Below are 25,697 nucleotides of genomic sequence, written 5' to 3'. Positions count from 1 at the left end.
TGGCTTGTGCACCCATGTGATCTTACCGCTGCGAGCCAGGGTTTTCAGAGGGAACTGAAAGGAGAGAAACACCCACTAGATTCTGCTTCAGATCATCTGCGAAGCTCAGCTGCTTCCTTTCAGCCTCTTCTCTTCGCGTTTTGCAGTTGCTCGTCGTGGTATTTCTCCCTGGGAGCTCACGGGAGGCCAGGCTCATCGCCAGGTCTGTTTGTAGGCAGTCCCAGGATGGGTTTGGGGTGCTAAGCCAGCTTCCCTGTGTCCTGGCCTTCCCTGCCTCTTGGAGCAGGGGTCTTCCAGCAAAAGGCTGGTGTGGCACAGGATGGGTTAAGCAAGCACGGGGTGGGATGGCTCGCTGCCACCCTAACAGGGCTGGGGCTGCGGGAGGACCTCGAGAGGCGACGTTCTGCAGCTGCACGGGGTGCAGAAGGTCCGGAGATCGAAAGGCCTGGAGAGAAAGAGGAAGGAGACACCTCCCTCACCAAAGGGCTAAGCCAAAGTAAAAATGAAAGCCTGTAAAAACAGGGGGGAATCATAGCAACATATACTGGAGGGTTGGGTGGTTCCTGTGCTGCTTTTACGGCTAAAAACATTCAGGTTCGTTGGGTTTCTGGTCTCTTGGATCACCGTGACAAGCACCTGAGCCCCTTCCCTTCCCACAGATACACCTTGCAGCTTACTCCACCTCCAGATGGGATCTCTGGTTGCAGTGCTGCGTGTCAGCCAGGATTATCCTGTGGGGCTGATCACATCTGCCACCCACACACGCTTCCTGTGGAAACTATGGGCAGGCAGGGAGGCAGAGACCCGGCTGTAACACGGGGAGCAGGAGGCTGGGGTGTGGGGACAGAGCTCCGAAGCAAAGTGCTGGATTCCTCTGTAGTCACCTGAGAAAAATCAGCACTTCCAGAACCTGATTCGTCTTGTCCTCGTGCAGATGCCTCCAGGAGATCAGGTAAAACTGCTTCTCTCTGACTACAGAGGGAGCCCAGCAGACTAACTGAGGCAAGAGACACGGTAAGCACCGAAGTAGGGTGAAATTAATCCCGTTGAATCTTCAGAGATCAGGGCAATTTCACGCAGAGGCTTGAGAGAGGGCACTTACATGTGGAGACAATTATATGTGAGACACTTGTGGGTGTAACTTTATAGCAGTGCGCATGAGAAAGTATCATCCTTAATATGATGCAAACAGTGCCCTTCATCCTACAATCAGATAGCTGTGACACCATATCCTTTCAGTACTCAAATCTGGGTGAAAACATCAGATTTCCCTTCAACAGGAACCCAGATAATGCCCGAGACCAGCCTGGGAGGAGGCTGACCCTGGCGCTGCAGAGCCCCACGTTGGCAGAGCGTGTGACACTGGGCCCCATCTCGAAGCCACGCATGTGCCACAGTTTCTTTCCTCCTTTTTAGCACAAACTGCCCTTGATTAGTCACCGACCTGGTTTAGACGCTGCACTGCTACCACACAAGCTGCGGGTGAGTATTTAAATATAATGGGCTGCGATCGTTTTAAAACTGGCCTAGATCTAAGCCCGCAGGGGGCCATAACTAATTTGGTGGAAGCTGTAGCTTCTAAATAGAACTACCTGGGACCTCTCTGGAGCTCGGCTGTGGGCTTCACTGTTCCAGCACCAAGCCTCAGCTGAGCTCCCCTGGCTGCCCTGCAGCCCTTCAAGACAAACCAAGGCCAACCTGGCTACAGCAGGGCTGAGTTTCCTGCAGGGCATCCTTCCCCAAGGGAACGAGGAAACTCAAAATGGAAGAAGGGAATTACGGTTTTGACTCCAACACCATTGAAAGTCTGCCTTTTTGTACAGTTTTGAGTCAAAACCATATGCAGCTCCATGGTTTTGGCTGTGTATTGCCTTGTTTTTTTTTTCCAGCTAACTTCAATAGTCACTGCTCCAAAAGGTAGGAGTAAGTAAAGGCACCGTATGTTTCAAACCTTCCATACTGGATTATCGTCTGCAATATGCACGTCCTGTTTTTAATGTCATAAGTCCTTCACACCTGATCTTTTTCGATTCTTCAGCTTTGACTAAGTACATCTGCAAACTCGGGACGAAATATCTGCCTTTTATCAGCAAGCACAACACTGACAGACAAATAAGTATATCTGTAGCGAGTTTGTTTGCATTAGTAGATACTGCTTCCTTGCATTAGCTGGTATTCCCGTAACTTCTAGACCAGGAAATTACAGGTGTTGGCTCTGTATAAATATTGAACAAAACATTGGCTGATGATTCATGGCACTTTGGTGCTACTCAACTGAAAGTGTCACCCTTCAGATGGTACCACAGCTGAGATTCCCTTGCCCATCCCTGATGTCTGCTGAAGTGGAAATCAGCCATTGCCCCAGGCTCTTTTTCAGATTCCATCTCCTTCAAAATTTCTCTCTTCCCTCTCCAAAAATTATTCTAATAGAAGCTTTGAGTGAGGCTGCTATACTGATGTATCTGCCTTCAAAATCACTTTGCCATTTTTTTTTATCATAGTATAAATGCTGTGAAACCATGATAAAAGGGACAGTACAGCAAGTGCTTGTGGTACTGATTTCTACAGTCATCTTTATTCACTGCAGACAATCATATGACATTCACTCTGAATCCTGTGCTATACAGCTGAATAAATATTCAAGTGTAGGTGAGGCTCACCTGTAAAAATGTAATAAATATCAGGTGCAGCTTATTTACTAACTATCTTTCTTGCATCAAATCAAAGCAAATGTTTCTAAAATCTTATTCTTTTTATTTTATGCCGCCCCCACACCACCAAAATCCGTATTGCTAAGTCTGCAATATTCGTCATGAACTCCACATTCCCCTAGATCCCAGTCATTAGAACTGTATCATGCCCTTTCTTGTCTGGGGGGTAGGAGTAATGCTCAAATCTTGAACAAGCAGAGTCTTTCCCCAGGATTGGAGAGCAGGAGGGACGTGGCTTGCTTTGCATGCAGACAGGGTTAATTTTTCCTTCTTCCTGCATTCTTTTGCACAGCCATCCCAAGGGAAGTGTCATATTACCTCACCTCTCATTCCTAGGTTTCTAAGTTGGACCTGGATTTGAATTTCCCTGGCATTAGAGGAGTTGCATTCAGTGTTCTGGTTTGGATCCATCTTAAATTGGTAGCTGGGACATTAACTTAAAGGGAGTTTGAGTTGCTTATTCCAGATCCAGCCCATCTCACTCCGGACAAATCCTGGTGTCTAGTCTCCCCCTTTTTGTGCAGCTGTGGAAGATACTGGGACAAATCACTGCTTTAAAGAGGAAATAAAGTATTCCCTTCCCATGGGAGAATTTCTGAAGACAGAAAGACGGCGTAGTTAGCACTGCAGCCTTGTCCTGGCTTGTCTACACATGAAAGTTATTCCAGAATAAGCTAGGGGCTGAATGTAAAGCAGAATAGGCATTCCACAACTGCTGCGTGTTGCTGAGATCCCAGCAGAAGCCAAGGGTCAAGGTAGCTGCATGCCGATTCATTGGGACTGCCCTGCGTCTTCTTTAGCTACGTCCAACAGAAAGAAACAGGCAAGGATTTTTAAGGACTTTCATGGAGAATTATAGACACAAAAGCAGAAGTAGACTATTTCAGACTACTCAGAATTAATTAAATACTTCTTATTTTCCTGATTTCATAAAACCAAAGCAATGAAATGTTTCCAGGTCTTCTTTGCTTCCTGTCCTTGGTTCAGAATAGGATGAGACAAAAAAGAAGAAAAAAAAAAAAAAAAAAAAGGCAACTTCAAACTATGTCGTTCCTCCCTGGACCTTGCACCAAAAACAGAGCTGTTTTCACTCCTTCCCCTCATCCCTCTCTGCTGTCTGCTGCAAGGCATGGGCTGGGCAGCAGTGCTGATACAAACCCCACCTCACTGTCATTGTCTCCCTGCCTTTTTCCAGTGCCACATACACTGTTTGCAGCAGTGGGCACTGGATCTTTTTGGAAAATACTGGTGGCAGTTTGGCCATCTGGAGGAAAGCCAGCCTCCCCACAGTAATGTGATGGATGTTGTATGGGTGGGTGGCCGCCATCATTTGGATTTGCTGCTGCCATTTGCTGCTTGAGCGCTGTGCTTTTCCCCAGTTGCCTCCTGCCCAGAAATTGCTAGGAAACTCCATGTGCTTCCACAGGGAGAGGGCAACACTGGTAATACCTCAGGAGACAAGTGAAAGGAGGAGGAACATAGCCATGCCAGCCCCTCAAGCTGCCCTAAGATGGCGGCGGGGCCCTGTCCTCCCCACCTCAGGGCTGGGGAAGCTTCTGCCGGCTGAGGAGGCCACAATGGCAGCCAGAGCCCAACGTACCCCACCAGGCCTCACTCTTCCAGCCTGGCATTGTACTTCACAGCTCAGGTTGCCAATTAACCCAATTAATCAGCACCCTCCTGAGGTGCTAATTAGGGCTCCCCAAGCCCTCCCCTGATAGCACGCTCTCCATTCCTGGGGGTGTCCGTGTGAGGGCAGTGATGTTTTCAGGCCAGTATGGGTGAAAACCCTCGATTTTGCCGAACTTCACAAATTACTCACTTTTGGCATTCACCTGATGAATAAAGATCCATGAGGGCTGTGGCTGCTCTGGACTGAAAGCTTTTTTTGCTGCTCCTGCTGAAAGAGAAAGTCAGTAAAGAAACAAAATGTGGGACCTGGGCACAAAGACAGAAGGCACTGTGCTCTACTTGGGGAGATAAAATGATTTCTGCTAAATTAAATGTAGGTAAAACTTGAAAGAAAGGGGGGTTTTGATGTGAAAAAAAGCTAAGGTTTCATTTTGAATGTGTTGGAATGCAGTATTTTCAGAAAGGTGAAACTAATACAATCCAGTGCATTCATTCTAAATTTAAATAGGTTTTTATCATCCTCACCCCCTCACCCTGGCACCCACAGCATGATGGACTTCAGACTCCCCAGTTGGCTCAAGCAGACAAATTTTATGCCCCCAAAATTTAGGAAATAGGAAATTTAGGAAATATTCCCCTTGCATTTAAAAGGATGTACTGCTTTGTCTTCCTTAAAATGTGATCAGAGGCTAATGAACAAATACTGCTTTAACGACGTTTTTGACACGTTCTGTTTTTCTGAAAAGATGTAGGCCTAGGTTATGGCTTTATTGTGAATATATATATATATATATAATATAGACATAAAATTCAAGTTGAGACAGGCTTTCCTGCTGTTCTGCCACAAACTGACTAATGAAGCAGGGCTTGGGTTCAATTTTTAGAGGGCCTTTGCAGAGAAGCACTTAAACATCATTTTGAGCTTCCGTGGTGAAATCTGGGAAATTGCATTATATTACTTGGGCCTCACTGAGTGAAATATCTCCAATAATGAGCAATAAAGTAAAAAATGTATTCAAACAGATGTAACATCTTGGAGGGGGATGAAAGAAAAGCACAATAAATCACATCAATTTGGTAAATCTGAACAACAAACACTCCCCAACACCTTTCACTCAGTGTGCTGGCAGTTGTCCTGATATGTTCTTCTTGCTGGGAGTGCTCTCTGCAGCAAGCAGCTCCTACTCTCTCCTCTCCCTGCCTTCCTAAGTACTTTCCCCCAGCTCACAGGAACGCAGCCATTGAATATGCTGATGTCTTACTCCTGTTTTGTGCAGGAAAAATATAATTTTTTAGTCAAATGCATCAATTCAGTAGAGGTAAAGCTTCAAAAACAGACATACGCACAGTGCTCCAGTGAAGAGTTACCATCTGCCTTCCCCTCTCCTCCTCCTCCTCACAGGAAGGAAGAAAGAAATTTCGCAGGGGTTTAGCTCTTCATTACCTGCTTGCTCTGACATTCATTCCCTGCAGGAATTTTCTTGCTACCCAGGCAGGATGAACACCCACAAAAATTGGCAAGGAGATGACTTTTAACTCATTTTCAAAAGCTGGCTCTATTTCAAGTAGACAGTGTCTCTCTTGTATCAAACCAGGAAGAATTTGGTTTTGCTTTTCTCTGAAAAATAGAAAAGGCGAGTAGCTATCCTACTGGTTGCCTTGAATACTAACAGAGAAATATGATGTTTCAAGGATCAAAAGGAAGACAATTTTACCTGTCAAAACCTGAGGATGAAGCTCCATGTTCTCTTGATAACATCTTTTAGCTGAGCATCCTGAAAACCTAAGGCAGAGTTTGCTTTCTGCATAGTCTGCTCCCCTGCCACTACTCTGGAGACAGAGCCACTATTGCCTACAGCAGGGAACACTCAAATGTCAAATTCAGAGCTCAGCCATTGTGTCAGGAGAGAGCTGTTATTGCTACACCAGTCATTAGCATGCGGTGTTACACACACAAATGGTGTTTGTGTGCTGGAAAAAGTTGAGTCTTGGTGCAGAAGCAAAAAAAAGTGATTTTGCTGGGATAGATTTTTAGACTGAGAAAAGTTAGACCAGCTGCCTCAGCCAAAATAAAATTAAATAAATAAATAAATAAAAACAACAATGACACCTTCCTTAGCCAATGTACCTTGAGTAAAGGAATTCAGTCTCTTGGCAGAACTGTACCAAGCAATACGAGCAGGCTGACAAGGCTTGGGATAGACTTGACAGATGTCTGAGAGAAGAGAAATAGCAGGAAAGAAAGAGCTCTTGTAGAAGTGTGCCTACAGAGTTAGTCAGCATAGGAAAATACATGTATTCTCCATGTTAATCTCAATAAGTCTTAATTTATGTCAGTTTGGACACCAGCAAAAGTGTTATCCCTAACAGGCAGTCTTGGAAAGGTGACTTCAGGGCTTTGAGATATAACTCAGCAGACGTGAATTTCTAAGGGCAGTGAGGTTCTGTGGTGGCATGTAGGAAGTGGTATATTTTAGAGAGATCAACCCAGCTCTGCTTGGGAAAGGAAAAAAACACGCTTGCTGTACAGTTCATATGTTGCAGACAGGGAATTTGTTTCTTTTGTATGGCTCTATTGTAAGCTCAGCAAGCAAAGCACTGGGAGGAACTAGCACCCAACAGAATTACATGGCCGAGGCTTTTATTGCTTACTGGAAGTTTTCCACAGCCTGAAGAAACAGTTACAGTCTATTGCATCAATAAGAGTGCAATTTACATTGGAAAGTAAGAATACAATGTTTATTCTGGGAAATTATTGACATAGCTTGATGCCACTTACTACCTTGAAGGTGAAGAGCAATATCACTACCTTGTAGTCATTAGCAATAATTAGGAACAGCTCATCAACCTTAATACCTCCTGTGGCAGACAAGGAAACTATGTCTGTAATCTCTACTGTTTACAAGTGTAGAAAGCAAATAAAGTCCTGAATATTGGCAACAGTGGGATGGATGAAACTCTTACGTTGCCACAAATATATGCTTTACAGTGCAGTACAGGAGTCAGTCACCTTCTACCACTTTGTCTCGATGAAGATTTCTTACAGGCCACACAAGAGATTCTTACTTACCTTGGAAAATTATGTTCATCTTGCTAATCTTCACCTCAGGTTCAAGATGGATTCAAAAGTGGCTTCTCACTACTCCTGGCCTGGACATGGTCTACAAAGAGACTCCTTTGCTTTCATTCACCTGTAATGAAGGGTCTGACCCAAACTCCAGATCCAGACATTGTAAAAAATTGCATTTTGATGGCAGTTAAGAATCCATCTAAACCACAGAATTTGTGCTAATAGCTATACACACAAATTCCCTGCTGGCTGGACAAACATTTTATACTAGCAGAGACCTGTTGCTGATAGAGTTAAACCATCTTTGAGAAATGGAAGTTACCTGGCCAAAAGGCTCTTTTGCTTGTATACGTGGTGTCTGACTTGGCTGTGGGTTCCAGAAGAGGTGCCGACAAATCCATGTCAGTGAGAATATTGATTGTTTTTCCTACTCCTGAGCCTGTGGGGCTCTGCCAGGAAAACGTGGTATTCAGGGCCTGCCTACCATGACTCCAGTCCACTTCCACTTCCCTCCGAGCAGGCTTTACAATGAATGATGTGCGATATCTCACTTCAGGCAGCTTACCAAGACTTCCCCCCCAGATCGCTGTAGCTGCTGAGAAAACCAGTATCCCTCAAATTAGACACCTACTTTAAAGAACAGTGTGCCTCAGTAACAGACACGATAAATGCTATGAGTAATGACAGATCCATGTGTTAGCAGTACCCTCTATCAGCCACCTACTGGCTCATTTCTTCTTTTGAAAGAGGCTTTTCTCCTCCGGTTCTGTACGAAATGTATATTTCTTTTGTGAAGGTGGATGCCTCTGCAGAAGCAACGGGAGCAGAAGGCAGAAGCTCCTGAGTCCTGACTGCAGCTGTGAAACAGGCTTGGTGTTGATCATCAGGTTCCTTGCCTCAGTTTCCCCACTTGTCGCTTGAACGATGCCTGTGTTGCAATCACGCTGCAAGGTGTATCCGATATCTGCGCAGCGGTGCTTTGGAGGTGCCACGCATCAGATCATCCCAGGAGACAGCAGTATCAGCCGTATATCAATTGTATCTACGCAGGGAACAAAACCAGGCACAGATGCTAGCATAATGTTATGTATTTTGGTACAAAATGAAATAAAAATCTTGCCTTCTGTCCTCGGATTTCTTGTCAAACGTTCATTACTTCACATGCTGAAACAGTTAGGAATACAAAGCATATTTCTATCCTACTTTATTTTATTCTTTGAACAGCACTCTACATAAAAAAGTGAAGAACCATGATTGAATCTTAATACAAAAAAAAAGGGCTTAAGTTACATTCTCCTGGGATCATCTGTAGCAAAGCATAATAAGTTTCTCAATATCTGACCTAATTATATCTGTCCTTCTAAGTTTTGTTTCCCATAAGAGCTAAATGTCTATGGTTAAAAATAACATTTGAAACTCCTCCAAGTTCCAGCAGAACTTTTTCAGCCTCTCTCAAATTTAATATCTATTTTTAATTTGTTTTAATTTTTCACCCAACTTTAAAAGTTACGATTTTGAGACTGGCATTCTGCTCTGCTATCCAGCTCCTAAAAATGTTTTGGATAGATAAACCCAAGAGCTGGAAAAAAAAAAATAACAATTCTATTACATGGGTTTATTTCATTGTGTTGGAGAAATACCGCCACGATTGGAGCATGTGACACAGAGACATGGGGAAGGAAGGATGGCTCTGTGGTTGAAAAGAGATTGGCTCTGCCAGGAGTGTGTCTTCTGGGTCACTTTGAGGTCTCTGCCAGACAGTGCCGGGTGATTTTGTGGTGGCTGTTGGCATTTTTTGCCCCCTCTGCCAGCAGTCACTGCCCCAGAGCAAGACTGAACCAAGGTGACGAAGGTCCTTGCTCCACCCCATGGGATGTTCAGGGATCCCAGTGGCCACTGAGGACCTCTGTGCCTTGTTGAGATCCACGCAGGACTTTGGAATGGGAGATTCAAGCTCAGCCTTTGCTGTTAAAAGCCTTTTGTTGCTTGTAAGGATGTGGAAGGAAGGATCTGGAGATCAGACTGAGTATTGGAGTCTCGTTTGGAGGAGCCCTGCATCCATCTCTCTGTGCTGGCCATAAAGCCGCATCCCGGGGCTGTATAAATGGCACTGCCCAGTCACAGAAGCTCAGGGCTCAGCCCATGGGAGGAAGGCACAAGCTGAACCACAAATTCAGCTTATAATTGCCCAGATATTCTGCTTCGAGTGTCTGGGGGAACATGATCACAGCACACAAATGGGAGTTGTTGGGAGAAACAGAGCAACGCGAGGCTCAAGGTGATTTCAAAGGCACGGGACTCCGGTGTTTTCCCTAGTTTGTAATGCAGGTTCAAGGCCAGAGCAGCCTGCCAAAATTCCCCCAGTAAAAGGCAGTTTCCTGAGCAAAGGGCAGGGAGGACGAGGCAGCAGCTCCTTGTGCGGTGAGGAGGCCTGGCTGGTGACAGCGCACTTTGGGGGCTGGACACTGGTTCATGGAGGACGCATGCCTTGAAATCCCTGCGGGCCCAGCTGGGCCGAGCACTCCAATTTCAGTGACCTTGCCTTAACCAGGAGGATCTTCAGCCTGTGCGAAGCCTGATTGCAAGCCTGGCATCCTAATTCCGCAGAAACATCTGACTTTTCCCTCAAAACTCGGAAGAGAGCCAGGGGCAGAGCCACCTCGGGGCTCCTCAGGAGGCCTGGCAGCACTGAATATTGCTGTCTTGGGGACGAGGGGCCGGGGCTGGGTTGCTCCTGCCACAGGAAAGGGGAAGGAAGGGCAGCTCTGCGACGGAAAACCAGGCTTGTTGCTTGCTGCTGCCTCTGCCGCTGAGATAGGAAGGGTGAAGACAGAAGTACTGGTGCGGGATGGGGCCCTGGGGCCCTCCCTTCACCCCACACAGCAACTGCTGCCGGGCTATCAGCACGCCTCCGCCAGCTCCTGCCATGGCAGGACCCACAAACGTTGCTGCAGCTGCTTGTTGGCCTGCCTGGCTTGGCTAAAAGAGCCATCTTCTTCTTCCCAGTGGTGGGATCCCATGGTGTTCATCCCCAGAACAGGGGAATCTGTGGGTAAAGCAGGGAAGAAAGCGAGACAGCAGAGAGGGGAGTTACTGACACGGGATGGCAGCTGCTGTGGTTTGGGACTGGAGCATGGCAGCGGTACCCTGACTTGTTGTAACACAAGGGGTGGTTGAACACATGAATTAAATTAAGTTAATTCAATTAAATCACATATGAATTAAATGCATTGTGTTTCCATTCTCTGTTTTCTAGCTGCTCTGCCCTGTGTAAGGCATTGAACTGTTGGTTGTTCTTTTTTTTTTCTTTTACCCATCTCTTTTTTGGAAGAGTAAGGTAGAAATTAAGGGTCTCAGACACCTCTGAAAGCCTATATAGCCTCAATTGTGGAAAAATGGCTCCTTTTCACCAAGATGTTTTCTAATAAGAAGGTGGTTTGCGAGCAGTAAGCACCTGACATTCTTTGATGATATACCACGGCTCTGCCACAGCCACTTCGGGAAGCAATAGAAGGGGAAACTGCTGTTAGAGAAAAGCCAGCGTAGATCTATCATGAAATAAAAGGCCTACAATTTCGCCAACATTAGTCCTCCCAGACTAGGAAACTGAGGAGAGGACAATTATTTTTTTCAGACAATATTGACATTTCCAAAAGCAGGACATTGTTGGGTGATAAGGCTGACTTGCAGCAATAGGTGCACACAAATATCCATTTGCTCCTCTCAGGAGTGTCAGAGGCTCATTTCTAAATCGGGCACTCGCACCTGCATGTGTAATATTCCAAACATAGTAGGCACTTCTGACTGTTTTCCTATGTCTGATTTTAAAAATCTGTTTCTCGCAAGCTTGAACTCATTGCTTCCCAAATATCTTCTTCAGTCCAGGTTTGCTTGTGATGTTCATCCAGGACTTCTTCAGGATCAGTTCCGCTGTTATGTTTTCTGATGTTATTTGCTTTAATTGTTCCATAACAATTTTTCTGCCCTCCCTTTCATTTCTATCTGACCCCCCAGGAAACCTCTATAATCCTGATATGCTGTTTTCATACTTTCTCCAACAATCTCTTTGAAGAGACCGGACAAGCTCGGCCATCCCCGAAGTGATGTAAAACATTTCCCCAGTGTGGACATAACGTGTGCCAGGAAATTCCTGACTGAGTTTGAGCATTTCCATGCTGCATTCATGCATGTCAGCAGCCGTCACAGGGGCAGCCTGTCCTCGCTGGAGACTGCTCGCTCCCAGAGAGGTTATTTTGCACCTGTAGGTCACTGCATCTGCCTCTGCCAGTTCCAGCGAAGGGCTCTCCGCCCCTCCGATGAAAACAGCCACCCCCAGCTATCACCTGCCGAAAGCCCGTCATGACAGATCATCTCCAGCAGCCCACGAGACAATCAATGCAGATAGCTGCTCTTGATTTATTTTTAAGGCTAAATACAGCCCAGATGCCTCTTTTCAACGAATGTCATTCTTTTTTTCTTTATTTTGGTATCTAGAGCAAGTTCTGATCGCCAAGCGAGGCCAAAGCAAAGAGGCTCTAAGCAGAGAGGCACAGAAATAGGATCCTCTCCCATGACAATTTTTGGATTTCCAGCAGAGCTGCTCTCCGGTTGTTACAGCAGCCTTTACACAATCGCTGCTCCTCTGCTCCACCCTCTAGGGAGATCTCAGCCACCTGAGCTCAGCACCCTGCCTCCCTCAAGCATAAAGGCTGCACGCAGAGCAAAGGAAGGGCTGGTGCTTTGCTGTGGGGACGGGGGGGAACCCAACAGAGCCCCCTCTTGGGTCAGCAGCCCTCCTCCTTCCCTCCTGAAGAAGAACCGGGGTCCTCTTCTTTCCAGCTGCTGCTGGTGGGAACGAGGATTTGTTCTCTTATCTCTGCGAGAGCCTTCAAACACAGAAGTTAAAACCAGGCTTATCCTCTCTTCTCTTTACATAAAAGCTCCCACTCAAAGCAGGCATGTTCTGAAATCTATTATCTTCTATATTGTTCATAGTGGGTCTAATTTTTCCCACGTTGCTCAAAGCTCTATCCTCAGGTGACTGTTCCCGGAGCTTTTGCAGCTCTGCTTTACCTTTCAAATAAGATTTATCCATTAAAAAAACAATTCCACTGCTTTTTGCAGCTATCATTTTGTCACATATGGATTTATTCAATAAATGCTTTTAATAGCAACATTTCTAGGCTTTGTTTGTCAAGGGCTGCCAGGCTTTTACAAGCCAGGGTTGGCACAGACGCTGAATTGCCTCTTTGTACCCAGGAGAGCTCCCCGCTGGTCGTGACAGAGGTCCTGCACACACAACTAAATGAAAGGAAATTAAAAATATGAGTATCTACATAATTCACAGCCAGTAAATTGTGGCGCGTATCAGGCTTCCAGCAACTTCTGGACCTCAGCAAAGCTTCTCATAACAGCCGAGATGTGGGGTTTTAATTGGCAATTTCAAGACCCACCCAAAGACCTAAAAGCCTGGCTTCAACACGCGTACCCGGGGAGGGAACTACACAAAGGGCATCAGCAAGAGCAAATCCAGCCCGTCCAAGGGCACTGGGAAACAACAGCTGACAGGCCAGAAGGGAGAGGTCAAGCCCAGTATGCCAAAAATTTGTCATTCCTGGGTCAGCCTGGAGTTAAGCAGCCTTGCTCCTATCCATCCGCTGCCTGCTGTGGAGCAGAGGCTCCAGCATTTGTGTCTCAGTGTGTGGGGCACCCACCCATGCAGGACTTCACGTGCGTCTCCCGAAGAACTGTAAAAGAAGGTGGTGGCTGTAAAAGAGAGAGCCTTTTATCCTCTTTCCCCGATCCCTTGCTTTTTCTGCGCTCTTCAGATGTCTGTTGCTAAATCCTTGGCCCCAATTCTCCTCCTTGAAAGTGGTGCAGTACTAAGTTTTGCTACAGCAAAATTGAAACAGAAAAGAGAACGTGTTGCCTCATGCTCTTTGTGAGTTGTTTTCCAACAGCTATCAACTCCTTTTGGTGCCTCTTTGGCTTTCCTTCAATGAAATGTTCAATACATCCAGACATTAAGAGGACCTCTTTTTGCTCATCGTCCTCCATCCTCTCCACAGTCACCCGCAGCCCCACAAGGACTTATTAATTAAATTCTCTCAGTACCCTGTTATCTCTCTCTGACTCTCTCTCTTCTGTGCTGCAGCTTGTGTACATTGTCGAGAGAAACCAGAGCGAGCAAAGAACCAAATAAAAAGATCCCTCCAGGAATGCAGCGTTCGATTATACAAAGAAAACCCACAGTTTGGATTGCTCATCCTTATTTCCCAGAGGAAGCCTCGGATGTCTTTGTTCTTTGGCTTTTTTAAGAGAATTCCTTTTTTATTTTTATTTTTTTCTGGTAAAGTCCTTCTACCTGTGAACTGCAGGCCAGGTTTTTGGTCCCATTCACCTGCTGTTCCATCAGCAGTTGTCACACATCGCCCTTCCCCACGGCTCCACCAATTTAGGGTTTTTTTTTGGGGGGGGGAAGCCTGGCTTCACACAAACAACACAGCTTTTCTCACAAATGACAAAGTGTCATAAATGCATTGCTGCTGATAAAAAGTGGTGATGAGGTCCCTGGAGAGGCCAGGAGAGGAATGAGCGTGGGGCCCAAGGTCCCCTCTCATCTCCCAAAGTGCCGTACCTGTTTTATGGACAAAGAACACCTTCTGCTCCCGGAGTTGTCCACCAAAGCCAGCTTCCTCAGGGCTAAAGTTACAGTAAATTACTAACCACGTAACTCTTAACATCAAAAATAAAATACAGCTACATGTATAATGCACCGAGCATTTAAAGCGGCGAGTTCCCTGCCCCTTCGAAGCCCATACATTTCCATCATTCACCTGCACACATACACACGTTTTGAAATACACAGTATTTTGCTCTTGTCTAAACATACAGCTGGATAACGGAGGGGGAAAATCCACCTACCCCCTCACGCTTTATGCTGGGAACCTGATATTACCTCGAGCTCGCTGTCTTCCCAGCTGGCTGGGTATTGGATTGTTTATGTTGGACCTCCTCCAGGATTAGCAGCAGCATCTGCACAGTTTTCAACATCTCATCGTGCTAAATCGCTTTGTTTTGAGATCTGATTGCGCCCGATCTCTATTATTTTAATTGTTTAATGTATTATAATTAGGGGGTAATTAGATCTAGCAGATCCCACTTCAGCCCTGCAGATCCACACCCGTCTGCAGGCTGCAGGAAGCACAAGACAAAAAGGGTTGATCCCACACTGGCTTTTCAGCCCAGAGATCAGTGCTATTTTTTGCCACCGACTGTGAACAAAGTTTCCTATCTTCTCTTCCCCATCACCTTAACCCAGAGCTGCAGTGGAAAGAGCATTCACCCGGGACAGGGGGGACCCAGATTCAATTCAATCCATCCTAAAGAAGATAAACCCATTGCTTCAGGGAACACACTCTTACTACCAGGAAACCTTTAGCTCCTGCTGAAATGTCATATTTGTGCCAAAATGGACAGCAGAGCATTGATCCTGAGCTGCTGGGCAGGGCTGCAACAGAGAGCCAGGAGCCCTGGTTCTGCTGCTGCTGTGCCTTGTCCAGTGATCGCTGCTGGGTGAAATAAATAAGCTCAGTTACCTTTTGGAGGAGGATCAGCACTGCAGCCAGCTAAAGGTGCGAGGCTGCTCGCTTGACTTGGAGGAACGTGTGCCCAAAGGAAGATGCTGCAGGAGCAGTGCTGGAGGAGCACAGGCACTCGGTCCAGGCAAAATGCCCCGAGCACAGGCGAAATGGGTGGGCTGCAGAACGAGCACCCACCAGCCCTGAGTTTCTCCCGAGCTTCTGCAGCGTCAGTGCTTCTGCTTCAGCCTGCTCTGAAAACGTTTCAGAGATGAATTGAAGGCTCTCCCTTCAAAAAGCAAAAAAAAAAGGGGATCTTCCATAGGAAGCTCGGTAAAAAACAAGCAGAGAAAAAAAAGATTTCTAGCGAGCATGGAGATAGAATTTAAATTTTAAGGCTCTGGAAGGGGAAAAAAAAAAAAAAAAAAAAAAAAAAAGTGCCTTCTTTATTTTTAAATCCCTTTGAACATTTACAGATCTGCAAACATAGTCGGTTAGAACAACTGCAATCAAAACAATACACAGCATCTGCTTGTAGCCTAATTTGGGGATTCTTTTCGACTCCCCAGACATAACGCTGGCTCATTTTTTTTAGGTAGAGAAACGTTTTTATTTCGGTAATTTTTTTTCTCTGAAGAAAAGGTAGTTCGAAAATAACGTGTGGGATGGATTCATAAATTCATAACTGGTTTGCAGGGCTGCTAGAAATGAAAAATAGCAATAATAATTTGAGAAATCGCAGCGTTTGGGCCAGCAATCCTTACATCCGAGCTGGTCCTGAGGGCTGAGCACCATTCCTCTGCTGCCTGGCTCTTTGTTAGTGCTGTCAGCAGAGCTGCTGAGCATTTCTGACTCAGGTGGGCAGAGCGCTTCACACCCCAGTAGCCATGACCACAGACTGGGAGGGACCCGGCAGCAGCTATTGTTGCCAGGGGAGAATTTGTCAGAGCAAGAAGCTCGCTGGGGAGTGCTGGGGAAGGGAGGAGCAGGCCAAAATCACCAGCAAGGCTGCTCTGTGGGAGGAAGATCATGATGGGGAGGGGGATTTTTTGGTATGGCATAGACAAGGGGTGCTTTAGTGCTGTGAAAATCCGGAGGAAAGCCTGGCAGAGCTCTCTGAACGTCCCCCTTGAGCTGCTGTGTCTTACCTAGGTGGAGAGGTGATATGCTGGAGATGTGAATTGCTCTGTGAATGTAGGAGTGGTGCCAGGCACTGCAGAACAAACTCCCAAATCTCCCTGGGAGTGGCACGCTGCACAAGTGCCAGTAAAGGCTTCCCAGTTGACAGCTGAGGTAAGGGTATGACAGCCTAGCTTCTACCTGAGAATCAGAAGGAAAAGCCTTCCCTGAGTCATCCCTGCCTGGTTCAGGGGCAGGCCTGGGATTGCACATCAAGGACACGTGCACAATAGCTTGAAACTTCCAGCAGAAAGCAAACCCTTAACCAGGTTTGCTTCATCACCTACTTAATATCTGTAGAGATACAGATGGAGATGGAGAGAATAAGTGGTCTGGAGAGCTCCTTGTTTGGTGCTGAGTAGCTGTAGCACACACGGCATTGACTTGTGGATTTAAGCGTGCTCCATGATGCTTCAAGATCCTCTTGCCTGAACAGAGCCATAGCTCTTCCAAATCTCCACCTTGTCTTGTGATCTGCTTGTTAATCCCCCTGTGTGCCTCTTCTTTCCAGCAGTTGCAGGATGCAGCACAGATCTTTCCATTCTTTAAGACTGTCTGTGGCTTTCACCTGTAGTTGTGCTTTTTACTGCTTCTATTTATTCACCCAAATTCTGAACATAGAAATGCTTCAGACTTCTCTTATTAACCTCCTTGATGTTTGTTTTCACAGCAGGTGGAACATTTTTTACACTAGGTTTTGGTGGTTTAGACTTTTTTTTTCCACCGAATCTTGTCCCTCCACCTATGCAAATGTGTAAATACAGCTTTTTCTTAAGAGCACCCAACCTCTGATTATGAGTTTTTATTTGGCATTGGTAAGGATCCCAATCCATGGCCTAGCAAGTCTTCCTTGTATTCTGTTGTCTCTCCAAAGCTTTTTACATTTGCAGGCATGAGCCATAACCAGCTACGGTGATACTTTTCTTGTGAGAGAAGAACAAGAGCTGATCAACACACCTGTTGGTGAAGTCCAGAGGCATTCACAGCATTCAGAAGTTCGTGTGCTGCTGTTATTGCTGCCTGCATGCTGCCTATCCTATCACAGAGATCATTTGTTTTCAGCCTAGTTGCACTCTTAATTAACCTAGCCAGAAGCCTATTAGAAGGGCTGAAAACAAGTTTGAAAAAATAAATGTTTAACTGAGAAGTGAGACATTAACTATTTGGGAGATAATAGCATCCATAAACTTGTTAGTCTCCTTCAGCAGTTTAACTTTCTTCTCATACAAAACTCATTTTCAAGTAATAAATAAATTAAAAGAAAGAGAGAGAGAGAGAATCCAGAAGTTAGGGGGGGAAAGAGTAGTGGCCCTGTGAGACCTCAGGCCTGGAGTTTTTTCCTCAAAAATTTCTCCTCAAGGCTTAGGTTTCAAAGTCTGTGCTAGGTAAATGATGAGAAAGATTGGCTTGGTAACTCTGGCCATGGCCTGCAAGCGACAGGGTGGGATCTCGGTCCCTTCTTCAGCCTGGGATTTTCTGTATGGCCGTAGGCAAATGACGCAGGTATTTGCCTGAGAGCTTTGTCCCTACAAAACCTTATCCTGCAGGACTGGGTGTAGATGTCGATTTGCTGCTGACCTTTAAACGACTGTAAAACTGTAACTTGGTCACACTGCAAGCACTCCCACTACTTTTATACTTCCTGAGGCTTATCTATTATGCAAAACCAGACAGGTTTCACAAGCTGGGACACTGCGCAGAAGAGCAGCTTTTATCACAGCGCAGTGCTATGTGTGTATGTGTTCTTTGTTTTGACACAGCACAGTTGGGTCATCCTGTGCAGACAACTGACCGGAGAAGATCTAGAAAAACTTTCTCTTCTAGATAAGGTACCCATCCTGAGGTAGAACCTGAGAGAAAAGACAAAAAGGAGGCAAGTAATTTGTTTCTCTGGTTTCTCCACATCCTAACAGCCTGGCTGAAGTTTTTGGATGAAGAAAGAGCAAGTAACTGGCTCCCAACAGGGTACCTCTGAGACCTCATTACTAAATCAGACAAAATTTGTACGCCTGTTAAGTTACATGAACTGATACTGAGGTAGGAGAGCAGGGGGAATGCAAAGATAGTAACAGACTCCCAAATTCTGGGAGGAAAGCAGGTGTTCAGGGTGGAAAGAAGGAAGAAGAGGCAGGACAAGAGAGTTGAGTTGCTCTGCAAGAAATAAAACAAGTGAAGTGGGCTTTGATTGATTGTTCTCACAGTCTTGTGTTGTCTCCTAAAATCTCCTTTGCCCTAATAACCTCAGGTTATCTTCCAAAACCCACCCTCCATGTAGGGCATATGCTATGCTCAATCAAAATCTTTGAGCACGCTGTGGCTGGCTGGCTGCTCTCAACTGCTATAAAAGGCTGGCTTCCACCTGCCTTCTCCATAGTGCAGGCGTTTAATTATGCTCCTTGTCCTCTGTACAGCTGCAGTTTCTCACAAACCTTATTTATCTTGAGATTTCATCTTTCAAATTCGGTTGAAATTGGGTCCCGAAGTTTTTTAAGGGGAATTGCTGAATGTACAGAGAGATAAACAACACAATCCTATAAACTTCGTTTCAAAGGCAACCAGGCTAAAAACAAAAAAAAAAAAAATGCCGGTTTTTAATTTCTGATCCTGTTCGTGCCAAATGTTGTCTAACATTTCAGCAGCAATCTGTGGCCCTGAGAGCCTCTTTCAATATCCTATCAAGAATATAAAATAAATTGTGATAAATGTAGTCAGTATAAAACAAAATGAGTGGAAATTGGTTGCTGGGATGCAAAACTGAAGTTGACAGGCAGTTGAGAGGAAACTTGCAAGAAAATGCTTATTTTGTGTATTTCTTTGGGGCTTAGCAGCCTGGAGCTGTCAAGATGGTTTTGCACATGATCGGCAGCAAAAACAAGGGAACGAAGAGATTTTACCAGTGGAAAATGCAAGTTCCTACAGCACTAAGCAAACCATCGGGGTGAAAAATGCTATTAATGCCTGTAACTTGAATGAATGTGCTTAAATACTTATTTCAGGGCCCAAGTTTCCCTTGTAAAACTACATTTTGAATTTCCTTAGTAGCTTGTTAGTTTCACCAAAGGTTTGTGAAAAATCTTAATAAAATATTTTAGTAAATTCTCCTTTATCCATACTTCTATTTAACCATTCAGGTAAGAGTGAGAGTTTATTGAGATGGACTTTTCTACTCTAGAAATTGTGGTTGCTGAGACCACCTCAGAAAATGATCTTTGAGGTACTGCATCGTTCCATTTTTAAGTATAATGATAAGCAAATACACAATTCACTGTATTAGTAATTCCTTGGATTGCCTTTTAAAAATATAGGTTCAACAAATTACCCGCTGATCATGTTTTTAGTGAGAGTTCTCATCTATTATACACTAGCTATGCTACTTCATTTTTGAGGCCCTTTAGAAGTCCTCAGGCCATACCCTATGAAACTGGCAACTTACATGTTTACGAACTGCGAGCACACCTTAGCATTTTTCCTGATGCCTTCAACTGTAGCAGCCGTTGTATATTTCTAAAGAATGCAAACACAGTAAATAATTTATCGTTTAAAAAGTATCAGACAAATTAATTCATCATAAATGCATACCAGGCAAGGAGGCCTGAAATTTAGTGACAGAACAGGTATGAAACAAGACATTACAGAACCTTTTTCCTGACAATCAACGTTAAAATAACATTAGCTCGTAAGCTCAAATAAATAAAAAATAAGTCCAAAAATAAATCAAAGTAAGTATAATAGAATGATGTTAGTCTCAAGTCTGCTTCAAGACATCCTGTCTCTTCTGGTAACACTTTTTATGTATTATCTCACTCGCTCAAGAACAGTTACACATAAAGGAAATGAACACAAGCTAAGGAGAGTTCCAAGTTCCCAAATCCCCGTGGCTATTGTTTGCAAAAAGAAAAGAACTGTTTTCAGCTATAGACCAACCGAATTACTCAGAATTTAGTAATTCAGGGTGTAATTTAGGGCTGTGTAGAGTACCAGGATAAGACCAATGCATGGTGATTTTATCAGCACGGTATTAACTTCACTCCAACTCATACCTTCAGCCCCAGAGGACCCAGGTTCAGCCAGTGATCTCAGCTGACAGTGGCCTCATCCATCTTGTCTCCTGTAGGGAGAAATTGAGAAGAAAACATATCTGATCCACTCATTCAATACGTCTTTGGAAGACACAAATACCTCAGCATTTGGGCAATCGGTTAAGAATGAGAATATAATAAAATCACAAGACATAAACCATATATATTCCACTCGCAGGCCTCTGTCTAGCCAAGTGTCTTTAAACACTCACGTTAAGTCTCCTTGTGCTGATGGTTGGGGATATTTCATTTGATTTCTTCGCAGTTCTGATAACTGCAGCAGCATCCCTAAAACGCTCCTTAGCTGCTTCTCAAAATAGTCTGATTAATCAATCTTATTCAAGTGCTGAACTTCATTCTTCCGCATAGCTTTTCAGTTTGCATTTAATTTTGCAAAATCAAATCAGGTACAACACAGAAATAGGATGAATTTTCCATGGGAAAGTAAATACACCCAAAGCCATGGCAAGTTGCCTGCTCTGAAAATGAGCTTTCAGCAGTTCAAGAATTTGCTCATTTTCTCCTCAATATGTAGGTGCTCAAATGTCGCACACGCATTCAAACACTAAAAGGAAAGGAACCAAATGAGATCCATCCATGGAGCTACATTTTATGCACAACATCCTGACCTCTCAAACTAACTCGCAGCTAACTCAGTACTGAAATTTGTCGCAGCCCTTTAAATACAGCCACGTTCTGGTGTTCTCTGCCATGTCATACACTAAATGTCAGAAATAAAAGGTTTTTAGATTAAATGCAGCTTCTAGTGACCTCTGTGCAAACTTGCGGGCTTTCATACCTTGCTGGAACTTTTTCTAAACAAGGAAGAACTGCATTTAGCTTCCTTTCTCAGAAAGGTCAGTAGGAAGTAAAGAGCAGCGTCAATTTATCTTTGTTATTTGGCGACAAGTTCTGTGAAGGAAGTTGCCATTTCACATCGCTTTTATTTTCAGAACCAAGGAACATGCTAACTCATAATCTACCTGCTCTATGCCATTTATTTGGTGGTGTTCTGACATCCTTCTTGGATCCACATCACTTTTGTGACAAAATGTTTACTAATGTTAAAAAAATCTACATTTTATTTTTGTGAAAATGATGTTTGCATTTTCCTGACAGCAGAATCTCAGGAATCATCCTTCAGGACACTTGCAACCAGGCACTAACTCCCTAATATATGCATTTAAACCAGTCCATATCCAAAATCACTTGAGAATTTAACTCCTGTGTACCCGCTTACTGAAGCAGGACTCGCTCTGATTCTTCAGCTAGATGTGTCATTTTTAATAAAAATGAACTACGGATGGAAAGGTGAGGAGTTTGGAGAAGGTTCTCAGCACATCTCTAGGGAAACGGAGGGAAAGGGCATTTAAGACCCAGCAGCTCTAACTGCTTTCCATTCAGTGGCAGAAAATAGCAGCCCTATCCACAATTTATATTTTTTATCACTGGCACCTGACATGGAGTCAGAATCTGACTCATGTTAGACCACTGGGAAAAAAAGAAAAAAAAAAAGAAAAAATAAAAAAAGGAACAAAATGGAAAGTCTCAAATGCATCCTTCCTTCAGTAAAGTCTCTGCTTGATCAATCTACAAGAATGTCCTGAGAACAAAGTGTGTTAGCTGACTCAAGACCTCAATCAGACTATACAAGAGAGGAAATATCTCATCCACTAATGCTATCAGCAAAGCTTGAAGTTTGACTTTTAAATCACAGGTTGTGGCCAAGGAAAGACATGAAGGCAGCTATGACGGATTCCTTTAAATTTTGATGAAAGTTTTACTCCAGAAAGGTGGTGATGCTCTGAAGATCTTGCCTTTGCTAAGTGGGGGCAAGGAGCTCAAAGCCCTACAGAAGCTCAAAAAGACTATGTAAGGATACATAGTCCTATATACAACATAATAACCTGAGAATTGGTTCAGAAAAGTGTGAAACAAATTCACAACAGCTAGGGTTTTGAGCAAGCAGCTTTCAGAAAAGTGGCTCCTGATGGCTGGACACCACAGGACAGAGCTGCCATCTCTTCTTTCTCCCCCCATAGGCCATAGATTTGCCGAATCATCTCCTGGTCTCCTGAGAAATGCCCTTTGCTAGGCTGCCTTTCCTCATTTTCCTGTTCCCAGGAAAAAATAAGGCAATCAGAACATGTCCATTTTCTAGCAGCAGCAGCAGCCGCCTCCTGGTTAGCTCCAGGATCGAGCAACGCTCTGCCTCCCAGTTCCGGACAGCAGTCACCGACCTTTAAGAGCTATTCCTACTGACTTCCTGGACTGCTTTCCCTAGGCTGTGTGAGGATAACCTCCCCCAAAATTCCTGCTGTCCTCTTCCAGCGAGCGGATAACCCTCCCTTAACCACCCGTCCACTTTCAGTCGGGTATGGTTAAGCACAGGGGAGAATAACTAGCACTTACAGGAGAAACGATGAGAGGGAAGTAGAAAGAACTAAATGCTGTGCTCGAGGGAGAATAAAAGACATCTGGGGCCCTTTTCATTTTTTTCCCACTCCGTTTCTTCCTCTCTCAAGAAGCAAGTGAAGTGAGAAGCGCTGTAAATAAACACACATAGATATACTTTTATATGCTAATGTGTCTAACTCCACAAATGAGTTTTTGCTCCTAGCTGTTGACAAGTATGCCTGACAGTCTGAGATAGTGAAAGTGCAAGTCATCGAACAAAAAGCCATGTGGAAAGCAGCACAGAAAATGCATTTGAAGGAAAGGGAAACTGCTTAAAGCCTATCTTTTTAAGAGGCCGAGCTCCTTGGTCAAAACTGCAGCAAGCAAGACAAAATATAACATTCCACACTAGGGGAAAAGTGCAGGAAATGTAAGAATAGAAGACAGCAGGAGAGTATCTGTTCAGGAGACGGCATATGCAAAGGTGAGTAATGTCTAATTCCTTGGATCTGTTTCAAATGGCAGCGTTCGTAAAATCCAGAGAAGTGGAAACGGTGTTTGGCAAAAATAGCTTACTTAAAGGAGAACGAGTGCAGCGTCTATTGACATATGGGGCTGCTAGCAAACAAAAACTATGGTTAGTGGCAATTAGGGCTGCTGCAGGAGATGTTCCATTCACTCCAAAAACAGAAATAATGGAAAGAAGTGAATGGAAAGGCTGATGTTTTCCTTCCACAAACCTATTAACACTACCTACTGTATTGCAGCCTGCTTCGCAAGCCATTGCCCTGTGTTTCCTGGAGGTACCAAGAAGTGATACGATGCATACCTGTGCTTCATCTGACACACACACTCCAGCATGGATTTTTGTGCACTTGTAAGGCTGTAAGGATTATTCTATTTTCTCGTATCAGATCATTTTTCACCACGTTACCACAAAACATTCAAGTACCTCTGAAAATGTATAGTCTATATTTGGGTAGCTGCCATTTCAATGAGACTTTTCTACAAAATAAAGGTTTAAAGCTTATGTTAAAAATGAACTCTGTAACATAACTTGAAGCAAGTTGCAGCAAATGCTGTGCCATCATACCATCTGTGTTCAAGTACAGCTCTCGAGCTCTCCTCCTATAGCTTCCTAAAGTGGAAAATAATGATAAAAAAATAAAAAACAGATAAGACGAAGAAGCATTGTGTGTTGGAATCCATTATGAACCTGAGCCTTACCCTGCTTGTCACAATAAACAAACTCCTCTGTATCTGCCTCCTGCAACAAGGTGTCACCGGGGAAATAAAAAAGGAAGGTTATGTTCTTCATCAGGTTTAAATTAAGCAGCAGAGATCTTCTCACCTGACACAGCTAGCCAAGCCTGGCCAGCTTTGCTTGACCTGGTGTTGCCCACCAGCCTCCATGCTCTGCTATCTTTGGCTCCTTCCTCAGGCATCCCAGCAATATGCCACGGGCAAGCGAGTGAAATTCTTATGGAAGGCACTAGAAATGTTAAGAAAGAAAAAAAAAAAAGTAATATATATGTATATATATATATATATTCCTCAGTGTTAAATCAATGTCTAGGATATCAGCAGCTGCCGGAGAAAACAAGGCGGAAAAGGCACGTTATGACAAACCTCAACACACATCATAGGCCGTGAGCAAGGGTGGTGACAGAGCCATAAGCCAGTAGTACAGGTAAAATGTCACTGCTGAAAACGGAGCAGTTCTTTATATGATACAATTTTAAAGGTAGATGAAACAAAGCCCTGTTCTTAGGAAACCAATTTTGTCATGCGGAGCTTGAAATAGAGTCTTCCCGATATTCAGTCAAAACACGGGACAGTTGGTTGGAAGATTTGGAAATAAAATCCCCATTCTGGCCACTTTATCAAGCTCCCATTCTCCATCCCCTTTGCCAAGGCAGGGAGAAGGGAAGGCGAGGAGCGTGCCAAGCAGCTCCCCCAGAAGCGCCTGGAAAAGACAGAGACGTGCGGGAAAGGCTGCGAGGCACAACACGGGAGGCGGCGAGCTCGCAGGAGAACCTGCTCACGCTGTTTTCTCCAGTACCGTCCCAGCCTAGCCCTGACCAGTGACTTGCCAAGAGCACAAGCACACTCCCAACTTCCTCCTGCTTTCCGAGAAGCGACTACCTCAGCCTTCCTATGCTCTTCCCACTCGCTGCCCTACCAAGAGGTTTTTACGGCTCTACCCACATAAATACCCCTCCGTCCCGTGCTTTGGCTATTTCTGCACGAGCTGTTTTGAAGGATTCGCCCAGCAAGCGTGCGTGAGGCGAGCAGGAGCAGCTCGGAGCAGTGCTGCAGCTTGTTTTCCAGCCGCTGCTCCACCGCTGAGATACAGGAACCCGCCACGTGACCGCCGCGCGAGGTTTTTCTGTTGGATCCCGCATGGAAAAAGGAACAGGGTGGAGTGCTGGCTGCAATCTCCATAAATACGAGCGCCTGGAGCGAGTCCACGAGAGGGAATCTCCCTCTCCCTGCGGAGGTGCTCCTGCTCCGTGACACCGCCAGCTTGCGGTACAAAGCCCGAGGAGAAAACCTCCCTGGCCCCTCGGCTGTCACCGGCCATGGGCAGGGGACACATTGGGGCGCTTTCTCCATCTTCCACCGCCAGCAGACCCCAAGCCTCAGCATCCTGCAGCCGCTGCCTCACTCAGGCCGGCGAGGCACCACCTCAGCGGCTTCTCGTGGGATGCCCCAGCCAGGAGCGGGGTTTCATTTCCGATCCTGCTCATCCCAAAGCCCAGAAGCAAGCTCAGGACGCAGCGTGCTGAGGCAGAGAACGAGGCAGCCAAGTGGATGCAGGCTTGAACATCTTATTTTATTTCATTTCATTTCACACACAAAAAGCGTTCCCAATATTTCGCATTCCCACACGCCTCCCGCTCCTTCCCAGCACCTCCTCAGGACCCTCAGACCCTTTCCCCAGGCACCCCACCCACGGGGGTCTCTCCTGGGACCCCCTCAGCACTCCCGGGGCTCCCTGTGAGGGGACCGGGGGTGATTGGGGAGCCCCCACAGCAGCCATTTTGTG

General features: G+C 45.1%; 2 long non-coding RNA genes across 5 annotated transcripts; one reads left to right on the top strand and one right to left on the bottom strand.

Annotated features, from left to right (window-relative positions):
• Positions 1–24: 24 nt before the first annotated feature.
• On the top strand, positions 25–8,553 carry LOC137851365 (uncharacterized). The gene is made up of 4 exons (XR_011093137.1): positions 25–202; positions 660–952; positions 1,281–1,482; positions 8,210–8,553. It is a non-coding gene; the product is annotated as an uncharacterized lncRNA (long non-coding RNA).
• Positions 8,554–9,089: 536 nt separating this feature from the next.
• Positions 9,090–25,214, bottom strand: LOC137851366 (uncharacterized). 4 transcript variants are annotated; one of them, XR_011093140.1, is made up of 6 exons: positions 24,857–25,214; positions 20,213–24,140; positions 19,606–19,676; positions 16,557–18,022; positions 14,051–16,313; positions 9,090–13,160 (listed from the first exon to the last, which is right to left on the bottom strand). It is a non-coding gene; the product is annotated as an uncharacterized lncRNA (long non-coding RNA). The 4 variants fall into 4 exon arrangements; XR_011093139.1 differs by having other exon boundaries at positions 14,051–18,022; positions 20,213–23,786; positions 23,876–24,140; XR_011093141.1 differs by having other exon boundaries at positions 14,051–18,022; positions 20,213–20,280; positions 24,000–24,140.
• Between the last annotated feature and the right edge of the window lie 483 nt (positions 25,215–25,697).

Source organism: Anas acuta, chromosome 2 (genome assembly GCF_963932015.1).
Source record: "Anas acuta chromosome 2, bAnaAcu1.1, whole genome shotgun sequence".
Lineage (NCBI taxonomy): Eukaryota > Metazoa > Chordata > Aves > Anseriformes > Anatidae > Anas > Anas acuta.
The sequence above is the reverse complement of the archived record's forward strand: the minus strand, read 5'-3'. Positions and strand labels throughout refer to the sequence as shown.